The sequence below is a fragment of the Formica exsecta genome, unplaced genomic scaffold (assembly GCF_003651465.1).
Source record: "Formica exsecta isolate Colony F162 unplaced genomic scaffold, ASM365146v1 scaffold1308, whole genome shotgun sequence".
NCBI classification, from domain to species: Eukaryota; Metazoa; Arthropoda; class Insecta; order Hymenoptera; family Formicidae; genus Formica; species Formica exsecta.
The window spans coordinates 1,330-8,688 of record NW_021848640.1 but is presented as its reverse complement, the minus strand read 5'-3'; the positions used below and the strand labels follow the sequence as shown (position 1 = coordinate 8,688).

The window sequence follows — 7,359 nt, the reverse complement described above, 5'->3', positions numbered from 1 at the left end:
TATGAATGGAAGGAATATTTGGTCACTAAATCTAAACCTATAGATATTAGTTATACTCTCAGAAATCATGAGTTATTTTGTTTATTAATAAAAAATGTAATAACAAAAAATACTTATAATAATTTGGCATAAATTCCTACATTTCATTTTAGAACAATACTGAACAATTAAATGTACATCTCGCATAAAGCACATTGAACTTTCTTAATCTATAGACTAGCGTTATAGACTTAAAGATACAATATTGAGTGAAACATACAGGACTTCCTTTCTTTGAAATACAAAAAGAAACTGAAATAAACAAGCATTATTAACTTCTTGCTTCTGAAATATCAAACCTTGCACTATAAAAATAAAACATAAAAAGAAAAGATATTCATTAAAAAAGCTTTCAGTTGTAAAAATAACAAGCCTTAAGAAATTATAAAGAAATCGTGTATGGAATCAATGGATAGAATTCTACACATAACCTTCCATAAATAATATCAATAGGCAGGATGCTACATCATCAGATTCTGAACACAAGTCTAGCCATTAAAATAATATATAAAATAATATATTTTATTATGTAATCACTAATTAGAATGTGATTATCACAGACTTTTTTTGGAACACTTGTGTTCGGGAGTCGATCTCGACGAGATCGCCCGAATCTTGAGAAACGCTCAGAGATGAGCGAGAAGCCGTGTGTAACGCGAATCCGTAGATCCGCTGGAGGATAAGGAACCGGCGAGCCTTGATCCGCGGCGTACGGGAAAGGTGAACCGTTACAAGGAGATTTTAGCAAAGACTCGAGTGTAGATTGTTTTGAATATTCGTTTATTCAGAGTGATAGGAGCAAGCAACGGCTAGGGTTGCCAAATCCAAACATAAAATTAAATATTTTAAATTTTACACATACAATTAACATTTATTAAAACATTTAACACGTTAAAATAAAAAACGTTTAACATTTATTAAAACATAAAATATATTTTTTTGAACAAAAATAAGAAAAATAATAAGCTCATTTAATTAAATTTTTAATTAAACATTTAATTAAAGTTGTATTTTTCCGTACTTTTTACTGCTTTTAATAGATTAGGTTTAGATCTAACATAATTTACGAATTCATTACATGAAATGTCAAAATTAATGACCGTAAATAATTCAGCTTTCATCAATTCAACTTCCATTCTATTTCTTGACTTTGTCCATACTTGTTCCATTAAGCTGAATACTCTTTCTGGGAAAGCATTACCTGTTGGTATTGAAAGTACAGCCTGAACTATTTTTAGTAAGTTATTTGTAGTAAAATCACATTTCTTGAAAATATCTATCCATTGTTAATCATAAATTTTTATCAATATGATGAGCAACAGTTTTTAACATTATATACTCTTCATATAATTGATCTCCATCAAATTGTAATTTGAGGATTTCTGCTGCTTTTATAATATCTTGAAACGAATCAAGTTTTGAGGGACAAAGATTTGAAAAATATTGGAACAGGCTATCTTTGAAATTATACCACTTCTGAAGATAAGAAATACATATAGATAAAAAGTTAATAGCATTTTCTTCAAATGAATTTCTTTTAGATATTGTTCGATTTGGTAATGCTTGATTAAATTTAACTCCAAACAATTTTTCTGTTATTCGGTTCTTTAAACTATCTCTAAAGCAACAAAGAATATTATGCAAATCAATAACGGTAAGAGTATTACTCTCAAGTTTAGCAATTAAAACATGAAATAAGTTCATTATATTATGAATAAAATATAAATAACACTCTGGAAGAGTAAGATATGAAGAAATATCTTCTTTCGATTCATTGCTGCGATCACTTATAAATTCTAGAATTACTTGATGAACATTATCTTGTTGCAAAAAGTAAGTTTTAATCGCTGGCCAACATTTTAGTAACCTATCCACAGCTGGATACAACGAAAGCCATCTTGTTGGAACATGACGAAGAATGTTTTTATATTTAAGATTTACAAATTCAAAACATTCTTTCAATTGTTCAACGTTTTGTGCACTAACAGCAGTACGAGTGAAGCAAGGGGGGGGGGATTTAAGGCGGCAGGAGGCACGAACCAAGCATCCATCCCTTCCGTGGCAGCGGCACTGTCGTGTCTGTGTAGGGCGTTTACACACTTCCTCAGCCCGACAAATAATTGTTAGAAAACAACATTTGCGGGTCTGAAAAAATATGCGAGGTACGAGTGGCTGAATCGGGAATCGAACCCGAGTTTTTCGCTTTCCGAGCAACTGCTCTTACCACTGAGCTATTCAGACCTCACACCTTACACCACTTTAACACAGTACATACGACTCCAGAGCGATGTTGGAATCTCGCTCCATTGATGCAGTGCCGATTGCCACGGAGAGACGACATCCCCAGCACGTCTCCAGAGCGGTCCAATCATATTAAACGATTGAAAATTGGCCCCCGTAGCCGCTCAGCGATGAGTCTTGACTCGTCACCAATATGAATGGAAGCTTCCTCGAGTAGTCCATCCTAAACTATTACGCCTAAGCAGCCCCCTCTTCTGCTCCCAATTAATAATACGATCTTCCACCGTCACCACGTGGTGGATTTAGTGGACAGATTACCAGCACTTACGCTGGCACAGATGTACACCGCAGTGAATTCATTGTAAACTTTAATGACTAGATTCTCTATATCATTGGGCAGTTTTTTGTTTGCTTGTCTAATACTATTATTTAGAACATGACATAAACAGTTAGCTGCTATGAAACCAAGATTATGTTCATCTTTCAAAAGTTTATATACTGAGTGATGTTTGCCAAAATTTACTGAAGCATTATCAGCTGAAAATGAAATCATATTCTTTGCTGATAGACCAGATTTAATCAAAATTTCTGTAATTTTTTGAGAAATTGCAATTGCTGTTTCGTTTGCATCTTCATAAAATTCAATAATTTTATTTTGAATAGATTTTTCAAGTGTAAAATATCTAATAATACAAGGAAACATTTTTTTATTACCATGATTACTAGCATCGCATGCAATAGAATAAGGTATAGAATCAAAAATAATTGATCTATCTATGGAAAATGCAGCTGAAGTACTAGGTTCATTAATTGACACAATCTGAGAAACAGAACTATTTCTTAAATTATATAAAACATCTTGTAGACTTGCTTTAGCCAAAACATTTTTACTAGCTATTGCTTCTATTTTTGTTCCACCACACTGTAATTTTTGTGCTAATTTAGAGACTGAAAAAAATATTTTAGCATTTTTAGTGAAACAATCTGCACTATTATAACTATGGTGATGTTTGACCGAATGATATGTAAGGGAAAGTTCGTATAAAGAAAGAGATTCATTTTCCGGTGTATTTTTACTTTCCAAAAAGTTATGAAGTGTTTGGTTTTGTTTCTGTTAATTATCCATTTTTTTATGTTTTAGTGAATTTAAGTGTTGTTTAATTGCACTAATCCCATCATGTTTTACAGTAAATCGTATTTGACACATCTTGCATTTTGCATATTCTTCACTATATTTCATAAGCCATGATTTGAAATTTTTGTCTTTAACCCAATTATCGTTGAAAGAACAGAAACGTTTTACTTTCTTCTTGGGCGTTAGCTGATCCATTTTCAACAAATTTAAAGTTCCTGTAATAAATTATTTGGTAATTAATTACATTAAGGGACACTCTAATAGCATTGACCTTGAGCCGTAAAAAGCAAAAGTGATGTAAATCAAGTTTTTGCTATCGAATTAAGCGGCGTCTACAAAAAGATTTTAGGCCTTAAAAAATTGACTAATCACAGAGTCGAGTATTCTCCTCATACTTGACTGTGATTGGTCAATTTCTTAAGGCTTAGGACTTAAAATCTTATTGTAGACATCGTTTTAGAAAAAATTTACTTATACCACTTACACTCTCAATGACTCATATGTCTGTTCGTGTTGCTTAAACTTCTTGCACTAAGCACCTTCGCTTTCATTCTCTTTAACATCCGAATATATATTTATCTCGTTTTCAGTGCAAAAATTTTTGGGAATTTCAAGCAACGCAAACAAATCTATGTAAAAATTCGAGTTGGTATCCTAATCTTTACACGTATATCAAGACCATAGGTCATAGCCTATTCTCAATTATTTTTCACTGTAAATCGAAAAAGATACTGACTCACGGATTAAAATAAACTGCTGATAGATTACATGAAATGATCAACAGACTTTACAATAGTTATGTTTATTAATCATAAAACAATGATTATGCAACCGTTGAGTAATGGCTGCTGCACACAGGACGCGACAAAGCTTGCCGCGCGCCAACTGTTGGCGCGATAGTCAATCCAAGTTGGAAAGAGTTTAATTTTTTCTGCGCGGCGGAAGATTTGATTGGTTATCGCATCAATTTGCACCGCGCGGCAAGCCATGTTCTATGTGCAAGAACCACAACAATTGTCGATAGTTGATCTTTTAGATCTATCATTTAAATTTCATTTTATTATTTATATGTACTTAAAAATCGGACATATGACGTCCGGTTTGACTTGTCAACCGGACACCGGACAAGACTCTTGAAAACCTGACAGTCCGGGTCAAAACCGGACGGTTGACAACCCTAGCAACGGCACGTACTCTGCGAGTCCGACGGAAATCTTCTAAATGTCCTGTTAATTGCTGCCTTTGACGCGTTTCGGAAATCTTGATTAAGAGCTTCTTGCTAGAAATTCTTGCGAGAACGGAAATCTTGCACGCGGACGCCGGATGGAATTTAGCGCGAGACAGAGGACATTCACGATGCGGGTAACGAGCATCGACTCTCGGACTCCAAACAATTAACGTTCACAATGTCTTAGCACTAACGGAGTAAATAATACAGTGTGAGATATTACCGAATTGACCGCCGCGAGAATGTAGACGCGATCGTATGCGAGACAATTCGGAACGAGTTTGAGACGAGTAAGCCTACTGTGTACGCGACACGAGAGAGAATAAGCAAAAAGCTACTGAGAAAGATCGATCAGTGTCGACCGGCTCGAATCGTTGTCGTAGGCAGACTAAATCGACCGACCGCGGAAGCTCGCGCTCTGCCGATGGAAAAAACAAGGGTTTTTCGACGTCGAACCTTCGAGAACTTGCTGTTTGTCACAGTTTTTCTTTGTTTGTGTAACGCGATAACGAGCCGATCGACTGATCGCGATGATGTTTATTCTCGCTCGCGTTTTGATTTCGGCTCTTACCGTTCAGATTTATCGATTAAATCCTACGTTTCAATTCTGAACAACTTGCAATAGAACACATTTCATGCTTCGATTTAATGTATATTAGTCCTTATAACTTGCCAATAAGCTTCTCCATCATTTCCTTATATACAGAAACTCCTCGATCAGATGCTGCCACCAATTCCTTGTGACGCTATTCCTTTGTCTCCTTCCTGCGTCTGGTATCTTCACGTAAAGTAGCAGACTACTCGCCCAGCTCCCTTTGAATTCTGGTCTTCTTCACTTTTTTTCTATCACACTTATCGTTACCAGATCCACTTTCTATCTCACTATCTTGAGAATTTAAGATTGCTGGTCGTTTCTTTAAATTGGAAGCCAAGGCTGAATACATATACAGATTGAATACATAGTTTATCTCCTAATATCTCCTCAAATTCATCGAAGAATTTACAAGTCATTGGGCTATTGCCCAATTGTTTGTTATGGTCTTTTATCTAAACATATTTTTTGCACAGTTCTTTAATATTTGTTTTCATATTGCATACTAATGTAGGTCCGCTGACTATTCTCATTTTGAAGAACAATCTTTTTCCATACTTTTGAGGACTTGCATTGTTCACTTTTGAAATCTTTCTCATGTTCTTTCCAGGTATAAAGTAATCGCTTTGTGGCATTATGATCTTTCCAAGACGCTGTAACATTGAAGAAATTAGTGCTATATTAGTTATGGTAAATATTTAATAATTGTGCCATTATCAAAGGCACATTATCAAAGAAACATGATGTGATAAGTATTCATACCAAGTTGGACTGTCTAAGTACTTGTAAACGCACTGCTGGACTCGAAGTCAAGGTCCTCAGCTTTATCATTGTCCAGAATTTGTTGTAAGTTAAAGAACGCCAAAGATTCTTTTCAAACAAGTATTGATATTATGGGGATGCACTAATCGTCGGTTTTACCGACAGAATGCGAATATTAGTCAAAATGCAAAATATTTTTGTTGATTATAGATATTGTAACAATGCACTCCCCATCGTTACCCAGCAGTTGACTAGCCGGAAATCTGCCGCCCGGCGAACATCAGCCGGGCAGGGGCAGAGGCGCTTAACGCCCTTGTTAATACTCATTGTTAGCGTTAATCAGAGATTACCATACAGCTGTTATACGGCTGCCGTTACGGCCCGTATCGATACCGAGAACCGCCGAGCGCTCCCGGAAAATACCGAGCACTCACCCGCCGAAACGCCGCGTCGCTTTCCCGCCGGAGGGAAACGGCGCGTTATCCGTAATTACCGCCGCCGAAAGCAACGCGTCGTTAACCCCACCACACGACGCGGCTCCCGTTATTCTCTCGGTATAAAAAGACCGCCGAATTACATTTCGGCACCAGATCGGTACCTGAAGCCTCTCGAGCAGTACGCTCGAGATACTCCGGCAATTCCGATCCTTATACTCGCAGAAACGACGGAACGAGGGGTTGACGACAGAGTTGGACAAAAATGTAATCTAATTAACAATTACAAATTACAATTACAATGTAATTCTTAATGCAATTAATAATTACATTTTATAATCGTTAATTATTGCAAACAATTACATGAGATAATTGCGAAAAGTAATTGTGTACAAATTACAATTACGTAATTGTTAATTGATAATTGATCAAATGTAATTGTAATTGTAATTGTAATTAGAATAAGAGCGACTAAGAGTACGCGTCGTCTGTAATTGTAATTAGAATAAGAGCGATTAAGAGTACGCGTCGTCTAAAAGTACGTATGGTTAATACCTTGACTAGGGATGGGATCAAGTTCAATACATATTTATGAATCTCAGTTTAATTCAATAACTAGATTTTATTTTATTGAAATAAGTAATATTTATAAAAAACATGTATTTAATGTAATTATAAAAAACTATACAATTATGAATAAAACAAATTACGAACAATGAACAATTACAATAACGAATGATATTGGTACGAGTATCAAAATGTAACTGAAAGTTCATGAAATATACTCGAATCTTTTACTTTGAAACATAGCTCTCTCTATGTGCAATCGAAATTCTATAGTATGTACACATATATACAGGGTGTCCTAAAACTACCGTACTTCCTCTTAATGGCAGATTCCTTAGAACATTTCAAGACGAAAATTTTA

The 7,359-nt window shown here is 35.3% G+C and overlaps 1 pseudogene; it reads right to left on the bottom strand.

The window, feature by feature from the left end:
- Positions 1–5,305: 5,305 nt before the first annotated feature.
- On the bottom strand, positions 5,306–5,888 carry LOC115245795 (annotated as a pseudogene).
- Between the last annotated feature and the right edge of the window lie 1,471 nt (positions 5,889–7,359).